A 14,530-nucleotide genomic window follows, 5' to 3' on the forward strand; every position below is an offset into this window, starting at 1 on the left:
TAGATCAGAATGAGAATATGCCATGCAATGGAGTTCACCTTCCATGCCAGAGTTACAAACCTCCAGTTACAAAACAGCGTGGGAAACTTAATGGCTACCCAAACTCTAGGCAGTACATATCTTAGTAATGATACTATTTTTCACATGTAGTGATTATACTGTAGTGCATATAGGCATAAGTAGTACAAATATACAATTCCAACACAGAGATTAAATTACTCAGAAAGCCTTAGTGCAGTTATCCAGGAATACATGGAAGCAGCCAATTAACAAGACTTGCTATAAAAAATGTGTCTTCTTAATAAATTTAATTATTAAATGTAAGGTTAGGAGAGTAGGATGGGATGTGGTGCATATACACATGCACACAGTACCAGGAATGATCTTTGGAATGGCAGACTCATGAGCCAAAGCAGAACATTCAAATATGAACTCAAAATGCTTATATGAAAACTCATTTGAAAGTGACCAATTAACACAGCTTCTGTTAAGGAAAACCTTGCCTCTGATCCACTGGAATTCTTACAAGGTGTCAATTTAATGGTAGACAAAGGAGAAGTAGCTGACAATTTCAAATGTCTTTGACAAAGGTCCTCATGGGAGATTTTTAAAGAATTTAAGGCACACATTCTTTTGTATGCCAACATCTACTGCTCTACTTTACACCATTTGGCTGCTACTCTCAATGGACTATAAGCAAGGTGGGGATTGGCAGAGTACACTGTTTCAGCCTCCATATAGTCTTTTTGGTTAGGCACTGGAATGTCCCACTCTTACAGAAAGAACAAGAGACACTATCCAAGTAGGCCCAGAAGTTGTCCTGTGTGAGTTTTGGAGGCAGTCTATAGGGTAGAATAATTCCCACTAGAATGGGAGTAACTACTAACCCAGACCTGAAGTTAGCATAGCATTTTTAGTTCTTTGCAAGGTTGTACATAAAAAACTGTGCATGTTATAGAGAGAATTAAAAAAAGCATTTTGGAAGAACTAGCCAATCAGTTTCCCAAGATTACCGAATAATAGCCTACTCATTGCTGGTTACAATGTCAGTTATGGAATGTTTTTCTATGAGAATGAGCCAATTTTAATGAAAATTTCATTTTGGAGGAAAAAAATGAAATTATTTTATTCAAATTGAAATGTGCTCATCTTATGAAAAGTTTTACCCTCAGAAAGGAACACATATTTTTGTTTCAAACACATTTTCTTATAAAAGGTTGATTTTTATATTATATTGTAAAATATATTAGAACAGAAATGTTATTTATTTATTTTTATTCCAGAAGTCAACTCTGGAATAAAAGACTTGGGGTTTAATTACAGGGGGCATTTCAATTATTCCCCAGTTTTTCCCCCAAAGTTTTTGTTTAGAAGGAGATCTCAACATTTAATTTTGTTCCAATTTTACGTAAACAAATTTCAAAATGTCTGAATTTCTGTTCTGTTAGATGGTCCAACATTAGACCAGCTCTATTTATTCAGTAAAGAAAAAGGGGAATACAGGTAATTCATGCATACAGCAGATAGTTAATAGCTTTCACTATGCTGACACTGACATATGTAATAATGAACTAGTGCAATGATTCTGCGAGGCTACTCAGCATGGGAGCGGGTAGACGATGAAGAACATAATGGCCTAAGTTTCATACATTCCATTTATTGGAGTTCTGTTTCCTTGTTCAGACAATCAGTGGCAAGGAAGAAATGAATGAGACAATGATAAGGCCAAGACTGGGCTGCAAGATGGAACTCCTGTTCCTTTACCTTGAGGATCCTGTTAATGGATCCCTGATACCTTTTGTGGAGAAACAGAATTGTATGCAGCTGCTGTTGTTTTTCACTTAATTAAAGGCTTGCATTCCTGCAAATTCAAGTGCCTAAAATTAGGCTTCTAAATCCATGTTTTGTGTGGATTATATGTTACAGGGTTTTACACCATTTTCAGAGGTGATGAGCAGTCAAAAGTCCATTGAAGTAACTAGGGATTGGAAGTTGAAACTGCTGTTGAGTACAGTGATGTAACAGGGTGTTTGTGCCTTGCAACACAGAAGTTTTGTGCCATGGAATTTACCTAGATGTTGTGGGACCTTGGAAATTCACAGTGTAAATTAGCAAGAGCTGTTGGCCTGCAGCATGCTCATCTTCTGATCTGTGTATTGGGGTTCCATATGATTACCATCAACTTTCACTAGAGCCAGATGTTGCATGGACCTGTGTAAGAGATACAATGGTAAATACAGGGAAGGTAAAACTCCTTTGCACTCAACTGCTCCTATATTTTTCTGCTTGTTTCTCCAGTGATAATCTGATTATTAATGTGTAATCTTGATCATTCTTTTAATTCTTCCAATACATTTGCTACTCTATAGCAGAGCTAGTCCTACCTAGCCTCAAAACATAAATTGTAAATAGATTTTGTCTAAATGTTATAACTGTTGTATTACTGAGATCTGAAGAGGTGTTCAAACTAGACACCCCTCCGTAAAAAATTATACATAAGGGATTGAGCACGGGTATTATTTGGAAACTGGGAAAATGCCCCTGTGGCTGGCTCAAAGTAGACTGAATGCACTGACCTTCAAGACATGTAGCAAACCATATCTTAGGAGGTGACCGAAATATCGTTGGGATGATGTTTAAAGAAATATACAAAATTTGATTTCTTTTTGTTCTGTTGGCTACTTAGTATAATTATGTGTTACCATGGGCCTGCTGGTTCTTTGCTGAATTTTAAGTAAGCAGAAGCAACTTAGATTTTGAGATAATCATAACAGGAAGTGCTTATTATTTTAAAGCTAAAGAATAAACACACTTTTACCAGCTGCATCTAGGAAGAAATTCAATGCAATTGTTTTAACATATATTTAGCTTAAATGTAATTTTCTGTTTCTCAGCTGTTCTACGATATTTTGTTCTAGGATATAACTTCTCAGCTGTTCTAGTGTATACAACCTCTTGCCCAAATCTCTGCCATTCAAGATCTGCCCCACTCCTCCTTGTCTCCAAACTTGAATGCTAACATCGGTGGAATAAAACAAAATGAAATAAGATTAGCATTATTACATTACCTGGGACCAGATTTCCATATACTTATTTATACTTAGTAGATGTTTACTTCTTGAGTAGTCTTACTGATTTCTGTTGGGCAGTTCATGGAATCAGGTACCATTCTATGACCCCCCACAATCAGGGAAGTGATCAATCATGTGATTAACTTCATCTGAATTCATGGACCCTGCTGAATTTATTGAGGCTTGAAACACATACTTGAAATAAATTCTTGAATTAAGATGTTTTCCTTAATCAAGATCAAAATGAGTAAAGGTATGAAGATCTGGCCCAGTCAGATGCTATTATTTTTTTCAGGTAGAACCAAGGGCTTTTCTCAGAAATACCTGTTGAGTGCAGTGACTAACTGTATAATCATCATGGCTTATACTGGATTTAATGAGTGGGTTCAAATTAGGATGAGAACTAATAGGAAAAATGGTAATGGGAGAGGTGGAGAGAAGCTGAGAGAGAAATTTCATTTGCCAAAACAGCAATAAATTGAATAAACCAAGCTGTATTTATGTCAGTTTTCCAAGTTCAAAACATAATTCACACATTGCTTTGTTGCTATTAATTTTGTTTTGCCAGCTTATTAACTACATGTCTTTGATGAATATTTTTAAAAATAAAATAATGGCTATTACTCACATCAGTTGCTTTGAAGTGTTTCTGAAAGTTAAATGACTGGTAGCATTTATTCATTTCATAGTACGATGCTAAAAGTTTTGATATGGGATTTAAAAAATGTGATATTTGAAGTTAAAAGAAGACATCTTGATTAAAGCCAGAACAAATTGTTTGGCTGAGATTCAAACTCTGGTTCACATGCCTTTCCAAGCTTGTAGACTCACTTGTTTGCTTGCAAAAGCCCATATGCTTTCAATGGACAAGTCAAAAAAAGCCATGCTACAGATTTGCTGAGTAATTGAAGAGCAGAAAACTCCTTCAAGTGCGGGAGCCAATAGAATAGCTGAAACCCTAAGGGTGTGATAGAATTTTAGACCTTAGAAATGAGAAAGGAGGTTCTTGTACTTAAAGCCTGGTACAGAGATTTGAGAGATCTGAGTTCAGTCATTAATTTTGCCAAAAACTACATATGATACTGAAGCAAATAACAATCTCTGTGTCAGGTTTTTTAACTGTAAATTTGGGATGATGTTGCTCCCCAATCTCTGCTTAACAGGAATGTTACAAAAATTGCATGCAAGCGATTGATTGAATTAAAAGCTCTGTTAGATTACCTGTTCAAACCCAGAGTAGGCTGGCAACAATGGTCACTTAAGAGGCTGCATTCACACATTTAGTGTTTTCAGGTCAGTTCCAGTTAAATAACAGTGCAGGTGGAACTAAGCTTTTTTCTTTGCAGCTTCTACATAAATGCTCCAATGCAAATGAGTGTAGCATATTTAGGTGGGAATTTCCAAAACAGAGTGAAGGTTTATGTAGATACCTACAAGGCTGGTATATGAACAGAGTTCACAGGATGCAGGGATGTAGTAAAATCTTAGAACTCTTTCCTCCTCTCTAATCAAGTAAATAATGATGGTGTCATATGCAATCTGAAGAAATATGAGCTATGCCTTTCCAGAATGAACTAATATCACTCAATCTTCAGCAGGGATATTATGGTTGAGCAAGTCATCATCAACCAACCCTTTCTATGGGCTAGTAATCATTCCTTAAGTAACTCAACTAATTTACCTGCTAATGGACCATTTTATATACTTAAGGAAAACATTAAATGAAGTCAATAGTAAATTTTGGATGTTCATAGGAACTACTTTTAAAGGTCTCACCTGCTTTTGCCATTTTTTGGGTTCAGGGAGAAAAAACCTTGTCAGTTCTGTGGATGAAAATGTAACTTGCCAGCAATCTACTGACTGAATTGTTAAATTCTGAAAAAACTGTTAGGTGAGCTGGTTAATATCAAGGGTCACCACTCACTTCTGCATACTGCAGACCATGTCAAAAGCTTTCCAGTAATCAGTAGAGCTTAGGAAAAGTCTCTGATTAACTTTTCTTTCATCTTTCTCTTTTCCATCTGGTGTTAAAGATCAAACCTTCAATTCCTCTACTCCTTTTAAGCCTGGCCTGTTTGACAGCCAACTTCTCATCCATCTTAAACCTGGTGTAGGCTAGAATGTCTTTCAGCAGCAGCTATAGGACAGATCCCTCTCCCCACCCCCACCTCCACCCCACAACTCATACTAACTGTATAACCACTGCTGTCTCTTTTGACTCCAGTTCTAGCGTTATTGTTATGAAATGTTCCCAATTTTATCTGTATTTTCAGCTTCTATCCCTCTACTGTATGTGTTGTACAGTACTATTGCATTGTAAATGATTATGTTACTCTTGTCCCACTTTGGAATATACTTTTTATGCTTCATAACTTCTTTCAAAAATGTTTCAGAAATCTATGATGCCTCTCTCCTGTGAACTTCAGTGCCTGCTCTCTTATGTCATTTACAATATGGGATGACTGTCGGTTTTGACAGTGTTGGGCCTGGCTTTAAATTGTACTCTTGTTGGTTAGCTTCTGTACAAAGGAGGACAACACAGCCCAAATAATCCAGCTACATGGGGGTGGGTGCATGGAGACCACGGTGGTGAGTAACATGGCGAGGGGCACACCATATTCTGATAAGCATAAGATATAAGTAAGTGCAACTGGAGCCAATAGGAATAACTTGTACTTTGGGCTTGATTTTCCTACTGCAGAATATTTATTATTATGCCTTGGAAACAGTAAAAAAAATCAGGTATGATACTTATTTATTTCCAGATTTACCTGGTAGATGGCAATGAGCAAAGATCCCAGGCATAACTGTAATTAAGGGACCTTGAAAAAACAAGCAAATTAAGATTAAAGGCCTAAAACTTTCGGACAATAGCGAATAAGAAATTAACCAGACAAGCAAATATTTAATAGAACTAGTCACAAGGTTTTTGGCTTGTTCTATTTCTCCAAATGAAAATATTTTTTCAGAATTTGTGAATTTCAAACATTTATTTTTTTAAAAACAAAATATAATGTTTTAATAATGCCACTATTTTCAGAATGGGACATTTTTAAAACAAGCTTTTAGAGGGAATTCATTGGCTTTTGTATATAAAGGTTAAAAGAGATCAGAATTAGAATGATTTATTTTTATTTTATTGAAATGAAGTATTTCAGTTGACCCAAGTAGAATCCTGTTTCACAGCACGTGTGATTTTTGTGTTGTTTGTATTGTTTCAGTATGGAAAGAATTCCAAATCGTGAAATTTTCCAAGCTTAAAACAGGGTTCAAATTTAACTTATGCCCCAGGCTGGATCCAGATGAAGCAAGTGGTAGAGGTGGTGAGGCCAGCAGCTGTAGCAGTGAGCAAGCATCAGGAGCAATGGAGGCAGAGGCAATGTGAATGGCAGAGGGCTAACTGACCATGGGGCAAGTGGGGTTTTGTCAGCACAGCCCTCATTCATCCCCTACTACTGGCAGCCATACCCAGATTTTATGACTGGCCTCGCTTTCTGCTATCCATATCCCTACATTCCCTAGCTGGCCAAAAGCCCTGCTAGCTGGATGCAGTGGCTTCAAGGGCCAGATTCAAAATTTGTCTTTTCACAGCTTTACTACTTAAAGGAAACCATTAGGTTCTTGGATTCTGTTAATCATCTAACATTAATTCTGCTAATGTATTCAGAAAATGAACACGTGATGCTGAGGCACAGCTGCTGTACCATAAATATCTGACAATGCTTCTGTCAGATAAGTTAGGGGACAAAGTAAGATGTTAGGGTATGTGGGAAGAAGAGAGAGACTTGTTGGCACAAAAATCAACAGCCACCGTCGTCTTTCACACAATGACATACCTACAAAATAGAGCATTGTGTCTTTAGTAGTTATTACTAGAGTAAGGGTAAAAAATTCAAGGGCTTGCTAAGCATATGTAGACAGAAGAAGGATACAGATCTTACCGTATCAGGCCACCACTTCCCCATAAAAGAAGTTGGGATACAGCTCGTATCTAAGCAGCGTATGTGAACCACATTCATCAACACAATCTTTGTGTGCAGACAAAAGATATTATACAATGATAATACCTAGTTCTTACCTATGATTTTAGTCAGCTAAATTAAAAAGGGTCTATAGGGAAAGGGCTGAACATCTCAGTTTTTACACAACAGTCCTTATTCTAATTAAAATAATTAAGTGCTACCACATTCTAAATACAATATTTCCTAGGTGAGCTAATTAGAAATTGCCATAGCATATTAGATTAAAAGTCCATCTAGTCCAGTAGCTTGTCTCTGATGGTGATCTCAGAGGAAGGGTAAGAACTACTTAGTAGGTAGATGTGGATAATTTGCACTGCCCATGCCCCACATACATCTCATCTTGGTCTCTATCCACTAGAAACTGGCTGAAACATAAGGTTACGTATCCTTCTAAAATCGTTGTCATCAATTATTTTTCATCTTTATAGAGAACCATAAAATGCACAGCTAGAAGGGACCTTGAGACATCATCTAATCCATTCTCTTGTCCCAAGGCGGAATCAACTGTATCTAACAATTCTTGACAGATATTTGTCTAACCCACTCCTGAAAACCTCTAATGATGGCAATTACCTAGAGATTACCTCTCTGGCTAACCTATTCTACTGTTAAATTATTGTTACAGTCAGAAAGTTTTTCCTGATGACCAGCCTAAATTCTTGAATATCCATATAAATAGCTAATACCTTTTTGAATCTATTTAAATCCTTGACCTCAACAACTTCCTGTACCAGAGTCCACAGTAGAAAAAATATTTCCTTTAATCAGTTTTGAATTTCCCCTTTTAATTACACCAACCATATTTGATGCTGAAGTTCACTTGCAACTTCTATTTTAGTGCAGAAAAATGTCATAGGGCATGCCCCAAAATGTATGCTTTTTGTTATGCAATGTCAATTGATCACACCAGTGACTAAAGCACAATTATTCTACAGTACCATCAACACAATCACTACTACATCACTTATCACTATGGCAGCAAGAATTATTATTAATGAGAATTGAGGAATTGGTGAAGGTAATATTAAATGCAAACATGCTGGTTAAACAGTGGGAGGATTGTGACAAACTAATAACATTTTAGGAAAGGAATATGAAACAATAGTGACTGTGAATTCTGTATCTCAAATCTGGTTGACTTTTGTTGTTGCCATGACTTCGGGGTGTGATAATAGACTTGATTTACTACTATATTGATCTAGATTTGTCCCAGTGTAACTTTTCATACAGCAATAGTAACTAAGCAAGACCAATTTAGTGATGATTAACATTTGCAATTTTCATTTATTTTTTCTATTAAATATGTATTTTAATCAACCATTAAATAAATTATTAAATGCTAATACATAAATGTATAATTCACCAACAAGAATTAAATTGCTGAAATAATTGATCTGTTCTTTCAGCTAACCATGGGCATTTTTACATGCGCTTTGGGATGTGGTGCTGGGTGCTTTAATTAGCAAGCCGTGCTAATTAAAAGCGTCTGCACATCATGTATATCAGCATTCCTGCACTGAAAAAATGGTGGCAGGGCGCTTTGAACTAAAGCTTATAGAATGTGTTTTATTTCAAAGCACCCTACTGCCGGGGTGTTTCAGCGCAGGGGTACATGGGAATGCTGAAACACGTGATGTGGAAGGCTGCCAGAGCGCATCAAGTTTTGTGCTCCAGCAGATTCGATTTCCAGTGTTGAAGCAGGCTCTCCACTCATCTATAGGAGTCCCATATGACTAGGTCCTTATTAGCATTTTTCAAAGGAGAGGCATTGTAGTAGCTAGTGGGCACATCTGCAAGTGAAATTAGTGTGCCTGAATAAACTCCAGCACAGTTTGCACCAGAATTTATTGCTTCCAGGTGCAGTATTTACATGTGCACCTGGGACCACAGCACATTGAGTCAGGGTGATGTAGCCCTGGCTGTCCAGGGACCTGGGCAGTCAGCCTGCCAACCCAGAGTTGCTCTGCCACAGCTCAACATGCTGTGGAGAGGGTGCTTGGGGCATGAGGGTGCTACATTGCTAGTCGGTAGGCAGCCCCTGCACCATAGCACCTCATGCCCCAGCCAGTCATGGTCACCATCTGCACATGCCTTGTGGCAGAAAAAAAAACTTTGCCATAGGATAGTACTATCTTTAAGTGGAGTTAAATGTGGCCTAATAGCACTGCATGTATAGACAGTGAAGTTTACTTGGGCACATCTACAAAAGATGCTGTGTAGTCATTACTGCACATTTATTTAGTATTTGTATTAGTAAATACTAAAAAGCACAAACAAACTTCTTTTAGGGGATGCTACTGTACAGTAGCCTAATAATACTACACAGTAGTGTATTAACATTATCCATGCTGTGAAGCGCTATTGCGCAATATTTTTCAGATACTACTCAGTCAGCGTCTCATGTAGATGTACTCACCATGGAACTAATTAGTCAACTCTGCAGCAAAGCACATGTGTAGTTTCCCTCAGTATCTGGTATGTGTAGCATGTGTTTTAAGCTTGAACTTTTTTCATATAATGGAGTAAAGTGAACATAGATTGTGCCTCTTTTGTTTGGGGGAAAGTACACAGTTGGCAGGCACGCCAGTTTGGTGAATGTCTAATATTCACCTAATATTGTTAATGGCTAAACCTGACTTGATCCAATTTAAAGCTAACACGTAAATCTTTTTCATTTACGGCCTATTAATTTGACAGATCGTACCAGTTTCATAATAGGCTGGACAGACTGCCTCTTTCACATATACACTATGGGACACAATCCTGTCTATGTAACCACTGCATGTAAATGGAGTTAGGCTCCAATGAGGTTTTATGGGGAGAAATCCTTGCAACAGATCAGTAGAGTTTGATGAGCCTTCCTGATACCTAATATGTACAATGAAATAGTTGTTGGATTAAGGTAGGGGTGAATGCTTTGACCTCTGTTCTTATCCTGCCCCAAAGTCTGCACAAGGCAACCCTGGGGAGCTGTAGTTCTCATTAAAGCAACCCTTATGGAAGGACTTGGTGTTTCCATATGGGAAAACAGTACAGTCATAGCATATTTACCCACAAAAATGTTAGGGCACCTATACGCATGCCTGACACCTGCTCTGACACATTTTAATTGGAATGTGTCGGAACAGACTCGATTAATCAACTTAATTAGCACACTCCTGCAGCTTTGTTCAGTGTCCCCGCATTCAAAATGGTGGTGGGAGCACTTTAACTAAAGATCATCGAACAGGTTTTATTTAAAGTGCCCCTGCCACCATTTTGAAGTGTGGGATGCTGAATACACAAGATGCTGCGGCGCTTTAATTAGAGTGGATCCAAAGAGCCTCTTTAATTAAAGTGCCCACCTCACCTCAGAGCATATGTAAAGACTCTTTAGTGTCCATTTAAAAATTGTTTATTTAATCATTGGCTCTCTCTGAACCCTCTGCAATCAGGTTCTGGATAATGAAGATCTTTCATGACATTTGGTTTTACATGTGAAAGGGTAAATAAAAGACTCTGTGTAACAGACTTGCTACACATCCTAAAATATATTTCATGTAGCTTTCTGTAACATGAGAGGCACCTGAAGAACATGCGATGGTATAGGGTATAGATTTTATTTTTACTCCTATAAGAAAGTCTTCCACAATTGTTGTGGTTTCTCCAGTTATGTAATGTGGCTTTCACAGACTTTATACCACATTAGATCATCACTCATTACATTTTGGTCTCTTTCACTCATACATGCATCTAAAATGCACACTGTCTATAAGCCCAAAGAGAGAGGGTTCTGCTATGTCTGTCTGACTGTATGATAGAGCCAGAAATCTCTGAGCTTTAATCCTGATTCCATCATTCACTTCCTCTGTGGCTTGTGGTAAACTTAGCTTCCCTGAGCGTCAATTAGCCAGATAATAAACTTACCTGCCTTACAGGAGAGTTTTGAAGATTAATTTGTTAATGGTTGTGCAATGTTTTGATATGTACAGTACACATGCTAAGTATGATTTATTATACAGATTCAATTAAAGTTTCTAAGAAACTCTTTCCTTCAGTGATGAACACATATTAACTAGGGAATGTTTGACTATGTCATTGTAATTTTTATTTTAAATTCAAGTTTCAGTCCAGGGAAGAGAATAACTACTAAAATATAAAAATATGCCAATTTTCTCAGAACTGCTGTTTATTGGCAGGCAAGCCAATGTAATTGGGACTAAATCATCCAACCCACTCCCCTCCAATTATATACAATGAAATACCAAGGAAAAAACCTTGACTTTTTTCCAAAAATTAGGGTGTATAATTCAGAACCGCTCCAGGGTAGTTCAAACTTGCACTGTTTGTTCTTGTGCTTTGTGTTATGTTTGACATTGTTGCTAGGACACTAGTGCAAAATAATGCATATCTGAATAATTACTACTGTGTTGCACTATATGGGATGTGGAACTTCTGATGAATTTTTTCTCCTGCAGCCTTGGAATTTTCCGCAGGGCTCACATGGCAGGATAGGGGCACTTTTAAACTCCAGATTTAATATATTTCAAATTGGTTGAGAAATGAGAAATTAATTTTCTTGCTAGTGTGGTGCCTAGAAGCTCCAGTCAGTGACCAGGCCCCTGTTTTGCTAGACATCAGACACAAATGAGAAAAGACAGTCCCTGCTTAAAAATGCTCATGTTTCCTTGGACTACAGAGTGGCGCAACTCAAATCTAAAAGTATGAGTCTAGTGTTTCAGCGAAAACACCAGAGCCATTAAAGTGGAGCCAATGGATAACTTTAAAATTTCATCTAAAGTGTAGCCACTAGAGAGTGACAAAGAACCATGCTGTATTGCATGGGTTCTCCTTTCAACTTAAATAATGTAATAGAACCAACTTTTCTTCTTCCTCAGATTCAAGCATTGGGCTTTTTCTATTTTGGGATGCTGGTGGGTCTGTTCTAAACATTCACAATTCCCCCAAGATTTTCATATTTCTACCACATTACAGATGTAATTCCTTCAGGACTAAGAAGATGGTGAGGAATGCCAGTTCAAACCAGTAAATGAGGATTTTCTACTTTGAGTGGCAGGTGAGGATTCTTTTTTCTCATTGATATTTTGTTTATCTGTATTTAATTGTTTCTTTTTATAAAACTTGCACTCATGGAAGATCTAATGAATTGGCAGCTCTACTTTTTATACCCCTCTACCAGCAATCACACATCAAGGCTTCTCCTGACCCTCAGATCTTCAGCACTGTTGCATGAATTACCTCGTAACTAATTAGTAGGGCTGTGCGAAGCTTCAGTCCCTGATTCAATTCAGCGGAGATTCAGCCAGACTCAGTGGCTGAATCTCCAAATCTGAATTGAATCAGGAGACCCTTTAATCTCTGCAAATTGAATCGGAACCCTCTGAATTGATTTGGAGAGATTTGGAAAGATTCAATGATTCGGACACAGACACACCTTTAAATGTTTTTTCTACATACCTCAAGGTACCAGGCGGCTCATGAATGCTGTGATGCTGGGGTGCATGGAGCATCCCACAGGAGCATGGGGGGCTCCCCAGTGCGCTTGGTAGCAGATGCGGAAGTGGACTAGAAGCACTTCAGGTCCACTTCCAGGTCCACCAGGGAGCGCGTGGGGGGGAGGGCACACCGTGCCCCCCTGGCCCAGTGCCTGGTACCTCCTGGGTCTGGGGAGGCAGCTGGGGTCCCCCCCACAGATGATCACTGAGCTGGAGGGCATGGGGGCCCCCCCAGTACACTCCCCAGTGGACTGGGAAGTGGACCAGAAGTACTTCTGGTTTACTTCTGGGTTCGCCACCAAGCATGCAGGCCCCACCCCCCGGCGTTCCCGTGGGATGCTTCATCCACCTCAGCATCACAGTGTTCATGAGCTGCACCTGGTACCTCAAGGTATGTAGAAAAAACATTTAAAGCTGTGTCTATGGCTGAATCACTGATCCCCGAATCAGCATTGAATCTTCAGATTTGGCCAAATAAAATCAGCGACAGTGATCTGAATCACTGCCTGATTTGGGCTGAATCCAAATTGAATAGGGCCCATTTTGCACACCCCTACCGATTTAGATGGGAAAATCACTGTAGAGTTCATAGGCATAGTTTGATTTTTCAAAACAGTTAATTCCTAAGCTTTTACAACCAGTTAGGCCTAGTTATATTGTATTGAAGACAGTCTGCATGACATTCAGAGATCTAACTACTGCTGTGGCACTGGAGGTGGGTGGGGAGGGTGCTGGCAGCGGTGGTGACTGCCATTCTTATGCTCCCTTTAACTGGCTGGCCACAGTTATAGCCCCAGTTGCCCACCCCTTGTTATACTACTGATAACATTAATATTTTGGTTTCAACTATATATGAGACAAAACAACTTTAATGTCCCAACGCCCATATGTACCAGTATCCTCAGGTGGTGTAACTTGGCCAATCTACATTGTTTTAGTAAAGCAATTGTCAAAATTTGGACCACAATCATAGTATATGATCACATAATATTTCTCAAATAGTAAAATATTAATTAAGCTGTTGCTGACAATGACAACTTCAAGATAGCCATTGCACCATATTTAATAGTAGTCACACACCTAATTCAAATCTCCTGCCCTAAGAGCACAAGCTGCTGAAGGATTTTCTTCAGAGGTTAGCTACATGAGGGCTATGAAACAAAACAAAACTATGCCAATTTCAGAACATCAGAGAAGTGGTACCACAATACACTAAGCAAAGGAATAGCAAAAAAGGTTTAGGAAGCATCAAATTTATATCAAGACATGTAGGAGAACTTCCTGTAAAAATTCCTTTTCCTGTAAGAAAACTTTACGTAGAAATCACAGACAATTTAAAACAGGATCTCCAAATAGATGATATTTTCAGTCTTCTTATAGCTTCACTTACTGTAGCACAGCAAAATTTGGTTTAATTAACCGTACTGCATATCAGGTGATTACCTCCAGGCAAAATTCACCTAGTGAACGAGAGTCTATAAAATATAAGGTACATTTTCCTCTACTGTATATGTGCTCCTGAAATGAATACTTCTACTTTCCTGCTACTTCCTGGTTGCCATTTGGGACTGCTGGGCACTGGGCACTATGAAATAAGCACAAGCAAATTTTCAGGATGTCCCAAGGTCTGCGACCCTACCAGACTTCCCCTCTCTAGAGCTGTTCTCAGTCTGATTGATAGAATTTAATGCAGTCATTTTAGGACAAAAATGTTCACTCTGGTCAAAGATGCCTTTGGTATTTAAATCTTACCCTGGTCAAGAAAGATCAGTATGAGCTTGAAAAGTTAAAACAGAAGCTGTTACAGAGGGGGTCTAAAAGACATTATTATGTGCATAAAAACACCCTTTATTTCACTTCATTTTAAAATATTTTAAAAGAGAGAAGTTATGTTTGTTGAAGCTACTTCCTAGGCATTGTACACCAACCAATGTTTTGAGAA

General features: G+C 38.3%; 1 protein-coding gene and 1 long non-coding RNA gene across 4 annotated transcripts in view; one reads left to right on the forward strand and one right to left on the reverse strand.

Annotated features, from left to right (window-relative positions):
• Positions 1-14,530, forward strand: part of IRX5 (iroquois homeobox 5) — a 103,912-nt gene that overhangs the window by 18,407 nt on the left and 70,975 nt on the right. For all 3 annotated transcript variants that reach the window (XR_016444087.1, XR_016444088.1, XR_016444086.1), the window contains one exon: positions 12,068-12,149. The gene's annotated coding sequence lies outside the window, so the exon portion shown is untranslated. The remainder of the gene's footprint in view (positions 1-12,067; positions 12,150-14,530) is intronic.
• Positions 192-14,530, reverse strand: part of LOC149857265 (uncharacterized) — a 673,033-nt gene continuing 658,694 nt past the window's right edge. The window contains exon 8 of the long non-coding RNA XR_016444089.1: positions 192-2,211. This is a non-coding gene — a long non-coding RNA (uncharacterized LOC149857265). The remainder of the gene's footprint in view (positions 2,212-14,530) is intronic.

The sequence above is a fragment of the Crocodylus siamensis genome, chromosome 9, assembly GCF_052110815.1.
Source record: "Crocodylus siamensis isolate JL-2025a chromosome 9, ASM5211081v1, whole genome shotgun sequence".
NCBI lineage: Eukaryota > Metazoa > Chordata > Crocodylia > Crocodylidae > Crocodylus > Crocodylus siamensis.